This window comes from Sminthopsis crassicaudata, chromosome 4 (assembly GCF_048593235.1).
Source record: "Sminthopsis crassicaudata isolate SCR6 chromosome 4, ASM4859323v1, whole genome shotgun sequence".
In the NCBI taxonomy this organism is placed as follows: domain Eukaryota; kingdom Metazoa; phylum Chordata; class Mammalia; order Dasyuromorphia; family Dasyuridae; genus Sminthopsis; species Sminthopsis crassicaudata.
In genome coordinates, this window is record NC_133620.1 from 36231366 (window position 1) to 36244181 (window position 12816).

The window sequence follows — 12816 nt, forward strand, 5'->3', positions numbered from 1 at the left end:
CCCAATTCTCATGGCTGCTTGACCACCTTCTCTTTCATTTCCTAATGATCCTCGAGCCCTTTTCCTACAATGGTTCCTAAACAAAAGATGTTTTAGAGCTGCCTCAGAAAGTGCTCAAAAGTTGGAAATAGGAACTGAAATGCCAGATCATCTAGACGACTCAGGTTAGAGGATTAACAGGAAAACAATAGAAAATGGAGGGAAAGAAAGAGTGGAGAGGAATATTTAAACATGCTTAGAACTTTACAAATAATATCGAATTTGATTCTCATAACAACACTGGGAAGTATATACTATTGTTATTTTTCTCTTACAGGGAAGGAAATTGAGGCAGAATGAAATTAAATCACCCACCCAGATTCATATAACTAGTTAGTATAAGCTGGCATATTTGAATTCAAGTCTTCCTCACCTCAGGATTAGCATTCTAATTATTGTGCTTCTAATTGTAGATTGAGAGAAAGAGAAGAATTCAGCATTTACATGGTTGACCATTGGGTAAATTGATTAAGAAATGAAAGGGAATAGGTGTGAGAAGAAAAAAAAAAAAAAAAAAAAAAGGAGGGCTTAACAAAAGTGGCAAGCACAGTCAGGAGGTATGAGGATCTAGAAAAGTTGAAAGGTGAAATCATAGACTTTCATTAGCCAATTGGATTCCAGAATTAAAGATCTTGGAGTTCAGTTGATGAGAGTTTGAGAAGATTGAAAAGTTATAAAGTTAGAATGTCAGAAGCCTTGAGTCTCTGGAAGACAGGGAGGATACTGAGTCTACAGTAGTTAGGACAATGAATCAGCCCTGAAATGCCAAATCAAGGATTAGTGACCTAAGGTACATAAACTTTTTATTTTTTCAAAATTGATAACTGTATTTTGCTATAATTTATTTTCTTTATAATCTTATGTATTTAAAAATATTCTTCTGAGAAGGGATCCACAGACTTCACTGCCAAAGGGGCTGTGAAGATGGTTCAAAACACAAAACACAAAAAGGTGAAGAATTTCTGTTCTTAATAGTATATCAGAAAAGTGAAAGGTGAACCTTTGACCTGCCTTATCTCTACTCCTATTATCCATCCAAAAGCAGAGAAAAAAGAGAACAAAAAAGAGTGATATTTTGTAAGTGAAATGTCTCATGTCCATATGTCCATACCTATTTTCTTGAATTCTCTGTCTCTGTCTCTGCCTCTGCTCTCTGTCTCTGCCTCTGTCTCTCTGTCTCTCTGTCTCTCTTTGTCTCTCTCTCTCTCTCTCTCTCTCTCTCTCTCTCTCTCTCTCTCTCTCTCTCTCTCTCTCTATCTCTCTCTCTGTCTCTCTGTATCTCTCTCTCTCTCTCTCTCTCTCTCTCTCTCTCTCTCTCTCTCTCTCTCTCTCTCTCTCTCTCTCTCTCTCTCTCTCCCTCTGTCTGTCTGATTCTCTGTTTCTCTCATTCCCTCCTTGCCTCTCGTTTTCTCCCTTCCTCCTCTCCTCCCCCCTCCCCCCCCCCCCCCCCCCCCCCCCGTCTCTGACAAACCATCTAAAAGCATTTAACTTGCATTCATGATACCTGAATCTGAGTCCTGACTTGTCACTAATATCCCGGATGATTTTGTCTATCTCTCTGGGCTTTGGTTTCTTCATATACAATAAACATGTCAGATCATATTGAGAGTTCTTAACCTTTTATGTGTCATGGAGCCCTTTGGCAGGCTGGTGTAGCCTGTAGACACCCTTTTTTAAACTAATTGCAGGAAATGTTAAATTCTAGTTGTAGTGAAAATAAATGTCATTTTTTTTCCATTCAAGTTCACAGTTCCCTTGAAATCTATAGATTGAGGTCCTTAGATCCCAAGTTAATAACACCTGGACTAAAAGATCTTAAAGATCTTTTCTACTCCTAAAACTATTGCTCTATGATCTTAAAATTATAAATAGCTAACATTTCTATACTGCTGTAATATCTGCAAAATTCTTAAACATATATTCTTTTGTTTGCTTCTCAAAAAATAACAGCAATAAACCTGTTGTCACTGCCTCCCATTTTATAGATGATGAAACTGGTACAGGGAGACATTAAATGACTTTTCCAGCATCACACAGTTAATAAATATCTGAATCAAAATTTGAACTTGTCTTCCTGTCACTAAAACCACCACCTTTCTAAATACTTTGATGAAGACAATTTTGTTATAAACAAGGTAAAGGAAGAAAATTGAAGAGCAAGGGAATATGCTCATCTAATTTTTAAAAAATAGGTAATTACTTAGCAAGCCCTAATTATATTAATGAATTCCTGAATGAACTTTCAGTCCTAGAGGCCATCCTACAGTCAGATAGGACCTGAACCGACAGGCCATCATTGTTGGAAATGTATTGTTCCAGGAACTTGTTAATTTATTGATGCAGAAGCTGGCAGAAGAATCAGATTCAATTCAAGAATAAATTGTAATATTTTGGTGCATTTCCTCTTTAAAAAAAAAAAGTCATCCACTTTCAAGCCCATGTATTAAAATGACAAAGTCTTAAATGGGGGGGTCTCTTTTTCTAAACAAAAGATATGCAAATGGAAATTCGAGATTTATATTATGATAAAACCTGAAATACAAAGGAAGCATTATCCTGTGGAAAAATGTAAAAGTACATTGCTTCATGAGTCTATAATGATATAATGGGATGTTGATGTAGTAAAAGGTGTCAGAAGGGAGACAATGACCTTAAAAGTTTAAGGCAGACACATTAGTATTGATTGATTTCTGGGAAAAAAAAAAGAAAGCCGAGCAGCAAGAATATATCTCTATACATCCTAAATATTGGATTGTTTGAAAATTGGAGATGAGGCACAGTGCATTTTTTTGGGCTTGTAATATTGTAGACCAAATAGGGGGAACATGCTTTAAACACAGCCATTTCAACTATGTGAAATTGGATAAAGGTTTACCTTGAATTTATCAGACTGTAAACCTATTTCTCATAAAAATCAGTGGTGTTTGACAAAGCTGGGTGATCATTCCTGGCTTAGCCACAGGTGCACTGCCTTTAACATGAAATGTCATGAGCTTCAAATTCTCTTTGTGCAAGAAAAGCTTGCAATTAGTTTGCTGAGATCTCCTCAGATTTTTAAGATGATGGGAGCTATTTCCAGTTGTCCGTAAGATGCCAACATAAGGGGAAAGGGAATGAGGGAAGAGAAATAATCAAGTGAGAGAGATGGTATTAAGTACAATAGATTTGCTATATTCAATCGTTTTAGAGAAATCACTGATGAATTTCAGGGATTTAGAAGAAATCTTAAGGGACCCAAAGCTGCAGGCCAACCATTTAGCTTTGCTTTGAACCTATTCTGCTGGCTTATCCTGTGACTTTTTCCAGGGAGCATATTTAAGCAATTACATGCTATTCCACATGTAAAACAAACCATCAAGGTGATTGTCATTATCCAGAATGGCAGGATCCTATGGGCTGCTTTATTTTAGCTAGTGTTTCATTTCGTCCTTAAAAAATAAATAAATAAAAAAGATGATTAATCTCAGTTGCTTTCATTGCTACAGATTTCCCTTTATACTGAAAGTTGGCAAAAGAGTAGCAGTTTGGAAATCAAAAGTCAACACAAGATGAACATTCCTTAAATCTGAATGCTTTGCTCATTGGGAACTGGAAGAAGATGATCTCAAAAGGTATCTAGCCTAATTATCTCATTTTTTCTGGTAAGAAAACTGAGACCCAGAGAGTTTAACTGATAGCCTCCTTAGATCATTGATATAGAATTCTATGGAACCTCAGAGGTTTCCTCTTATATCAAAATAAGGAAATTTTGAATGGAGAGGTTAAATGACCCAGAGAAATAGTTATGTGGCAGAATCAAGATCTGAACCCTAATCTTCTGGTTCAGATCTACTATACCAGTACCTTACATCTAACAACACAGGCAAAAGCGTTTTACTTCCAACCACTCCCATCCCATGTTAGGACACTTGCTAAACAAATAATGGGATTTTAGAACTCAACACCAAACAAGCAAAGGACCCTGTACAAGCCCTAGGAATATACTCATCAGAACACCTGATAATTTTCCAGCTCAGAAAGTTGCTCAGGGTCCTCTGTCAGGGCAAGCTCATGGTTTATGAGTTTTTAGCCCAGGCAGTGCTCCTTTCTATTTCATCTTGACTTAATGTCATTAGTCTTCTTTCACAGAAACCAGAGCCTTCATTTTCTAATCTATCTCGATGGTATACTGACAGCATTTCCCCAGATCCCAACTTTGCCATTTATGTCTCTGCCTCTGTTAATCATTCTCAGAAATGAGATTTATAGTAAAAAGGATTAAATCAATTCTGACTACTGCCAAATTTCGAGGATTTCGGGGATTTTGTCTTGATGGACAGAGAAACCATGGGCCCTTGGAGATGCTCTTTGAAGAAGGTATTTCTTAACCTCTCTTAGTTGGCCTCTCAAGGCCTGTTTCCTCTCTGAAGCTGTGAGCAAGTTCACCTCTCCATGTTTTGTCTGGCAACTGCACTACTGCTACTGCCCTTCAATCAACAGAAGTCATTCTTAATTACAGATAGATGAGACAACCTCTAATTTTCTTCCACTTCATCCCTTTCCCCAGGATTGGTATCCTCCAGAAAGGGCCAAGTCCATCCCAATTTTATGTTTTTCTATACTTACTGAGGTAAATCCTCAAATAATAAACCTATTATTCTTTTTATTAATCATGGAAGACTAGGGGTTTAAGTGGAAAATTTTTGCCAGTCCCAGGTAAATCATTTCCCTCACTTGTTAACTTTTATTGTCATTTATTTGTATTAGTAAATGACTCCTTTTTAAATTAAATCTTATGTTTTTTCATTAACAGAAAACTATTTTCTCTCCCTTTTACCATCTGCACATGAGGGAAAAAAGAAAAGAAAAACAGTTTCCTTAAAATAAGTATGCATAATTAAGCAAATCAGATTCCCTCACTGGCCATATTTGAAATGTCTCTGTCTCGTTCTATACTCTGAAACCATCATATCTCTGCTAAATGGCATATTTCATATTAGTCCTATGGAATTATAGATTATTATTACATCGATTAGAATTCTTATTGTCTTTATTGTTCTTGTTAGTATAAACATTGCTCTCTTGGTCCTACTAACTTTACTCGATATCAGTTCTTACAGGTCTTTCCATATATTCTGAAATCATTCTATTTCATCATGTGTCACACCAAAAAGAGTACTTCCTAATATTTATATACCACAATTTATTTAATCATTTTCCAAATCATGGATAAATTCATTTTTAATCACTAATTTTTGTCATAATGATTGTTATTAATTTTTAGTTTTTTGACTCTTTTTCAGTTTTGCAAATTTCTTTGGCAAAAATACTGGAGTGGTTTGTTATTTCCTTCTCCTTATCCATCTTACTGATGAGGAAACTGAAGCAGACAAGATTAAGTGATTTACCCAGGGACACACAGCTAGTATGTATCTGAGGCCAGATTTAAAGTCAGGAAAATGAGTCTTTGTAACTCCAGACCTGATGCCCTATCCACTATACCACCTCTTTGTCCAGTTTCTCTACCTCAATATCTGCAATAAATATTTTTGTATATATAAGACTTTTTGTTCTTTCTTTGATCTCGTTTGGGTTTAGCTCTTGTGATGGTCATAATAATAATAGCTAGCATTTTGTGGCTTCAAAGTTTTCAGAGCTCTCTACCTAAGTTATACCATTTGATCCTCACAATAATCCTTTGAGGTAGGTGATATTTCCATTCCTGTTCTAGGGATGGGGAAAATGAAACAAAGATATTGACTTGCCTAGACTTGCCCAAGTATAACTAGTAAACTAGAGTTTGCCTCTGAGGAGGAAGCAAACTCAGATCTTTCTGACTCTATGTCTAGCACTGCACATTATCCAGTTACCTAGTACTGTAGCTGATAGAAATCCAATAGAAATGTTTGGTTTGCTTCTTCATCATAAAGCTGCTGGGATAGGTGAACACCAATTTGTGGAGAGCATTTAATACAAGAGGATGGAGTTTGAGCTTTACTCAGTAGCCATATAAAACCACTAAAAAGTCCATAAAATCACAGAATCATCAAATTCTAGTTGAATGGGAAATCAGGGGCCATTCAGTCCATACACATCATTGTCCCCAGAGAAGTTAAAAGACTTAATTAAGGTAACACATGTAGTTACTAGAAGACTAAGGATTTCAGTTTCACAAAAATGAAACAATACAGGGCATAGGATGGTGGTTTTGGCCTTCAAAATCACTTTGGAGCCCTGGCATCAATTATTACTTCACTAACTCTGATTAAGCATCTTGAATCTATAGAATGAGAACTAGAAGGTCCTTTTAGTCTCGAATAATATAATCCTATTACAGGACTCGATCCTGGATTTAGCATGTATTACTTTGATGAGCTTAGTCAAGACATTTCACTTTTCTGAGCCTCAGTTTCCTCATGTGTAGAATGGAGATACCTTCTAGCTTTAAAATATGAACATTCCTCCCCTGCCTACCTCATAGGGTTATTTCAAGGATCAAATGAGATAAGTTATGTAAAGTGCTTTGTGAATTTCAAAGCTCTATGTAAATGTCAGTCAGAGTACACACATACCACTGTCACCTGCACTACAGCCTAACATACAAAAATCACAATTTACAAAAGACATATTAGAAAGTGATTGCAATTTTTTTTCCAAAAGAGAATTATTTGTTTAAATAGGAATCCCCTCTTTCTTCAACTTAGTGGTTTTTTTAAAATAATTTGTTAAGATTTTAGTTTGATGAATGAATGAATAAATGATAAACCATTGATTGAGTTCTTGGTGTGTGCCAGGCTCTATTCTAAGCTGTATAGATTTAAATACAAGCAAGCAAAATAGTCCCTGCTCTCAAGGAGTTTTTGTTCTAGTGGGGAAAAAAATCAACACATAAAGGGAGCAAGAAAGAGTTGGTTATGGTCTGGAAATTGTTGAGAAGAATTTTATTTTCAATAATTAGAGTTGTTTAATGATGTAACAATCAGGTTTAAAGGAGTCAGTGACTCATCATAAGAAATCTTAAGTCAAAAATTACACATTTACACACCAGTGATCTTACAAAGGGACATCCATAAAATGAAGGATATTGAACTAGATAGCCACTGAGTACTGTTTCAGAACTACAATTACGATCACTGTGTTTAATACATTGTCTGGCACGCAGCGCACACTTAATGAATATTTATTTATTGAATGATTATTGATTGATCAGATAATCCTATGATTCATCTGTTGAGTTCTGGGGTTAAAACCTTTCAAGTCTCTTATTACTTCTAAGTTTCTATGATCTTATGAACAACTTGGTCCAACATAAGATTCGTTAGTTGCTTTGAGGTGGCTTGATTTCAAAATTCTCTCCTTCTTGAGGTGCCAGAACTAGCACACCAATAATCTTGTATTGGAAGACCACCTATCATTTAAGTCTCATGCTTACCATTGAGGGACAACAATAAAAACTCCAAAGAAGTGTACATCTAGATCCAGATCATAGATGGGCTACCATTCCTGCTTCAAAAGCATACTCCTTATCTTCTGGGCTATTACACTATCATTATTACTTCTACATTCTTCTTGGGAGTACATACTAAATAAACAGTTTCCCAGTACACTGAAGACTCATCCCATCCACTTCACCAAAATCAATTATATCTAACATTTCTGGACTCTTGTCCACCTGCATGATATAGAGTATGGAGTGGTTCTGCCAATTCAATTCAATTCAAAAATATTGATTACTACTATGCTCAGTTCTGGGGACTCAAAGATGAAATATAATTTCTGTTGTCAGTAATATGGGGAATAACTTTACTGAAATTTAGGATGTTATTAAGTATATAGAAGACAGAGTGGCAAGAGAGACTAAAGGAAGGACTGAAGAAGCAGCTGAGGAAATAAAGGAAGACTTCATGAAGAAGGGAGCACTTAAGCTTTTAAGGAAAAAGATGTCTAAACAAGAGACAGATGAGGGAGAATAGAAAATGATACAAGTAAATGCCTAGAACAAAGGCTGACAAGATGAGATCAGAGAAAAATAACCAGTCTTATTTATTTTAAGCATAGAGATTGCAAAGGGAAGTAGGACAAAATAATATTGAAAAAGCAGAATATAGTCAAATTAGGTAAGGCTTCAAATGTCAGACTTCTAAGCTGCTATTTTATTCAGTAGGTGATGGTGAGCCACTGAGGACTTTTGATCAAGAGAGTTAAAAATGAGACCTTTCATGGTTTTCCAAAGGATTCATCTAATTTATCACTGGAGAACATGAAAAATTTAGATCATTTGCTAAATTTCACCAAAACTCTCCATCAAACGATTCTCTCTCTCTCTCTCTCTCTCTCTCTCTCTCTCTCTCTCTCTCTCTCTCTCTCTCTCTCTCTCTCTCTCTCTCTCTCTCTCCACCCCCCCCACCCAATAGATCTTATATATGTGTGGATAGACAGATAGGGATATTTCAGACATTGAAGATAATTATTGTAACCTCACTATTCTAGATATAAGTGAGAACAGATTCTGGTAGACTGAACTTCAGTAAAATGGAGACACTCTTTTTGATGGGCTGGGAGTAGAACTGGGTCATGGTCATGATTGAATAGACAATTCCACCTGGCTGCCACTAACTAGAACAAAACTGATCCCAGATAAATAATGTAGTGTGCTAGAAAGACATTCAGTGACCTTCCAGTATAACTGAAAGGCCATCAAGGAAGGATCTTTCTGAGGAGCATTTAAGGGTTCTTAGTCTGAGGTCAATACCAATTTAAATAGTTGTCTCATTCTTAACCCTTTTCCCCATAATTCCCCTCCTTGTTCTTTCCTCTAATTGTTTATGTACATACACACACACACACACACACACACACACACATACATATACACATTTAATTGACTTCCTCATTCTGATTTCTGGGGAAAGGTTGTCCTCTCTTTTCCATTCAGGAAACCTGTTGAACTTTCCTTTTATATCATTTGATTCTTCTACTTCTAAGACTTGTCCATAGCATGTCCTTATCTATAATGCCTTCCTACTTCCTTTCTTATAATCTATACTTCTCACTTAATTTCCAAGACTATGTTATGCTCTCATATGCGAACATAACATAGCATGGGAAATAAGAACTGAAAGCAACTCCAGGAACTATTTTGTCAAATCCTCTTATTTTACAAAAGAAGTGCTGGTAATTCAAGCCGGGATCTGTGTTTTGCTCTCTGCTGTTTAACATTTTTTCAATGACTTAAAAAAAGACAGAATCACAGAATCATAAAATTATAGAATTTGAAATAAAGTTCATTAGATTGTGAACTCCTTGAGAGCAGAGACTGTCTTTTTTTGCCTTTTTTTGTATCTCTTTCATATACAGCACACTACCTGATACATAGTAAGTGCTTATTATGTACTTGTTTACTGACTGACTAAAAAGAAGGTATTTTCATGGCCAGCTATAACAATTTATACCCCCAAGATATACCCATTCCCACATTCCTGAAAAGTGATCATCAAGTCTCTGCTTGAAGATCTCAAGTAAGGGGACACCCTTAATCTTAGAAAATCCATTTCCATTTGAAACAGCTTTAACTTTTAGGAAGGTTTTTTTTTTTTTTTTCCCTCTTGACATCAAGCCTGAATTTGTTTCTTTGTAACTTCTATCCACTGCTCTTGGTTTTTCCATCTTGTTCAAGCAGAATATGTCTGGCAAATTGAGATCAACAGAAAATCATGGATGTGGGTGGGTGACATACCGGGGTGGGGGAGCTGAGAGGCTCATGATCCATAATATTAGAATCAACTTCTCCACTCCCTTACTAATTTAACAGTGGGAGTGGAAGTTGGGATTGTAGCCATAGAGTCTGCTATCCATGAAGATCCTTAAATTTTTACAGGTTTTATCCATTTATAGTATGTCAATTCCTTTAGGGAAAGAACTTTTTTTTTTTTTGGTATTTATAAGCAGTGTTCCTAACACATAGTAGGAGCTCTATAAGGACAGGACAAGACTTGTTTTTTTCATTGGTAAGTAATATCAGTTCCTTCATTATTAAGTGATGAAATTCCTTGACCAAGGTAGGTTAGTGTCTTCTGTATAACTTACATTCTTAGAGAGTTGTTAAGAGATTTAAGAACTTAAATGACTTCCCCAGAGTCATATTGTCAGGATGTATCCAAGGCAGGATTGTAATCCATGTCACCTGGCCAGCTCTCCACTATACTACGTTGCTTAATATATATTTGTTAACTGATTGCCAAGCTGATTGATTCCCTTTCAATGGCAAACAAGTCTTTTTATTCTTTGACAGGTTGAGAATCCCTGTCTCCTATAGCCATGACTTTGTACAGGCTGACCCTTCTTGTGGTACACTTCTCCCCACCTCTACTTTTTAGAATTCTAAGCTTTCCTCTCTCTCCTAAGAGTACCTTACACCAATGAAACAACAAGACCCGTCCAGCACTGAATATAGTAGCTGGCTCACAGCAGACTGTTAAATACTTGCTGACTTATTTTCCCTAATATTAAATTAACTAGATTTTTTTAAAGTGCCAACTATTACAGGCTCTGAATTATTATCAATGACAACTGCCACCCTCATAATAAAGATGAGAATTGTTATGACTAGAAAGACTAATCCACTTCTTGTTTTTAAAATTGTGCATTCTGGACATGCTCCGAAAGCCTGGGATTCTTTGATTTTTTTTTTTTTTAAACAGCACCCCTGCTTTGGAGAACCTGTATCCATTTGCATTTAGAGAGTCTTCAGTTCTTCCCAGATGCTTATGCTAGCTGTGTGACCACCAGACTAAACGACTGCATTGCAATCTCCTTGTAACTTCCTCTGAGGACCACCCAGAAGCTGCAGCTGGTGCCCAATCCAGTGGCCTGTTTACACAGGAATGTGAGCTGAAGCCTCTCCACGACCACAGTAGCTACCCTCGGCCATCTGCAATGGCAACCCAGGCACTGGAAAGCTATGGAACCCAATCTAGAAATCCTGAAATACTTTGGACCTTAATTATCTTCAAGGAAGCCTTTTCTCCCACCCCCACTGTCTCCAGGGCTTCAGGACAATTCAGATGTGCTGGGCGGGCTTCTCTGAATTGGTTCCCAAAGTTTGAATGTAGAGGCCTAGCCAGGGTTTGTTTGGGGAATACATAGTCCCACTCCTGAGTGTCTGACTGACTCCAAATGGGTTAGGCTGCAGACCACATTGGAAGAACTATTTTGCCGACAAATCTGTTTCTTTTTCACTGTGTTTGACTCTCCCTTTCTGGCTTCTTTCTCATAGTGAAGGAACACAGTCCCTGGAAGCTGGGTGGGGGACAAAACTCTCCCTGTGGCCCTTTCATTGATTCTTCAAGGCCAGCCAAGCTCATGCCTGGATACCCCAGGAGAAGGCTTGGCTCTTGTCATAGCCACATGGAGACCAAATAATGGCTTTTTTCTCTACTTTAAAAATCAGTTCCCAGAAAAGCTGGCCTGGGTGAGAGTAGCAGGCATGAGTACAGAGTTATGTGCCCATTTACCCAAAGTCACTCTACAGTTATTCTTCACTTAAAGCAGAAGATTCCTGAGTAAGTTTTCTAACATTTTTATTTTGGTATATTAGGTGGGGGTGGGCAGAAGACCAATGAAGGCCCAGTCTTTTAAAAATATAGTGTTCTCCACAAGTAAAATGTATGGGATTGCCTGTCATCGGGGGGAGGGAGTAGAGAGAGGGGGGGGGGGGATAATTTGGAAAAATGAATACAAGGGATAATATTATAAAAAAATATATAATAAAAATTATTTTAAAAAATATATAGTGTTCTCAGTCTGATGACAATCCATATGGAGGCTTGGTTGAATCTGCCTGCAGAAGTTCATGAAGGCTTTTCCCTCTGTCTCAGAACACGCACAAGTATCTAATCTGTTTCCTTTTGTCTTACTTCATGGTGAAGGAAAATCTTTCTGGTCCAGGCTTAAGGACTAGGCTTTTGTGGGCCAGTTTCCCCACTAAACTTGCAAATTGATTCCAATTTACATTGCACTAAGAATCTTAAAGTCCATTAAAAATAATTTCCTGGAGAAAGAAGTCATAAGATTACAGATCCAGATCTGTAAGGGATCTAGAAGTCAACTAATTTGACTCCTCATTTGCAGATGGGGAAATTGAAGCCCCAGGAACTTAACAAACTGCACCCAAATTAAACAGCTAGTAAGAATTTGTGTAAGGATTTGAACCCAGTTCTGCCGGATTCAGTGCTCTTTTCTACTATAATGTTTTGGACCACTTTTACATTCATTTATTTTTAATTGTACTATTATTCCATATCAGCATGATTTAAAGAAAGACAGATCTTAAGTGCATTGATCAGAGTAGCCAAGACTTTCACAGTTGCATCATTACAACTCTGTATATTGTCCTCCTGATTCTTTTCATTTTACTTTGCATCAGTTTATAATCGTCTTGTCATGGTTTTCTAAAACCATCCCATTTTCTTGTAGTACAATAGTACTCCATCATAATCATATGCTACAACTTGTTCAGTCATTCCCCAATTGATGACCATCCCTTCAGTTTTCAATTCTTTGTCACCACAAAAAGAGATACTATAAATATTTTTGTACAGATAGATAAGTCTTTTTCTTTTAAAAAAAATTTCTTTTAGATATAAACTTAGTAATGGTATTGCTTGGCCAAAGTATTATAGTTTTATAGTCCTTTGGGGTCCATTCCAAATTGTTCTTCATAATGGTTGGACAAGTTTGCAACTACATCCACCATTTATTAGCATCTTCTTATCTCATATTCCCTCCAGTATTTACTGT

General features: G+C 36.7%; 1 long non-coding RNA gene across 1 annotated transcript; it reads left to right on the plus strand.

The window, feature by feature from the left end:
• Positions 1 to 745: 745 nt before the first annotated feature.
• LOC141540522 (uncharacterized) lies at positions 746 to 11445 on the plus strand. The gene is made up of 3 exons (XR_012481567.1): positions 746 to 829; positions 3525 to 3650; positions 10719 to 11445. It is a non-coding gene; the product is annotated as an uncharacterized LOC141540522 (long non-coding RNA).
• Positions 11446 to 12816: the final 1371 nt, after the last annotated feature.